The 558-nt window shown below is 32.1% G+C and overlaps 1 long non-coding RNA gene across 1 annotated transcript; it reads left to right on the top strand.

Moving 5' to 3' along the window:
* The first annotated feature begins 6 nt into the window (after positions 1-6).
* On the top strand, positions 7-494 carry LOC104774778. Its single transcript, XR_765504.1, has 2 exons — positions 7-100; positions 201-494. It is a non-coding gene; the product is annotated as an uncharacterized LOC104774778 (long non-coding RNA).
* Positions 495-558: the final 64 nt, after the last annotated feature.

The raw sequence follows: 558 nt of genomic DNA, 5'->3' as shown, positions 1-558 counted from the left end.
CTAAGTCCACTTTTACAATATTTTTATTTTAAAAAAGCTTTAGAACACCCAACATGTTTTACCGATAAAGGTGGCCTTAATATTTATACAAAAATCAAAGGTAAGCGATTCAATTAGTTTTTAACTATGAAATGTTAATATTTAATTAAAGTATGACTAATGACACTTGTGTCACACGTTTTTGTCATGGATGAGAACAGATAGAATATGCATTATGAGTAAAGATATCAGATAACGTGGGTGCTTCACTTATTTGCCAGCGCAGTCGTTGACTAGGTTTGATCTAGAGAGGCGACGCGCCTCTATGCTTTGATCATGAGACTTCTTTGTGACCATGAGACTTTGACCACAGTGGTGTATATTAAATAGGCTTAAATTTACCTAAGGTGTATATTAATTATGTAGTATCAGACTACAATATATCCACATTTACGTGCATTAACTTCCTCTATCTTTTTTAAAATAAAGAAAAAAGAAAATGTGAACATGCCAAATTGTAGATTATTTTGTAAACGCGTCCAAATATAATGTATGCATGCATATAATTAAGCACGTGGA

Source organism: Camelina sativa, unplaced genomic scaffold (assembly GCF_000633955.1).
Source record: "Camelina sativa cultivar DH55 unplaced genomic scaffold, Cs unpScaffold05515, whole genome shotgun sequence".
Taxonomy (NCBI): Eukaryota; Viridiplantae; Streptophyta; class Magnoliopsida; order Brassicales; family Brassicaceae; genus Camelina; species Camelina sativa.
This window is presented reverse-complemented; position numbering and strand designations above follow the sequence as displayed.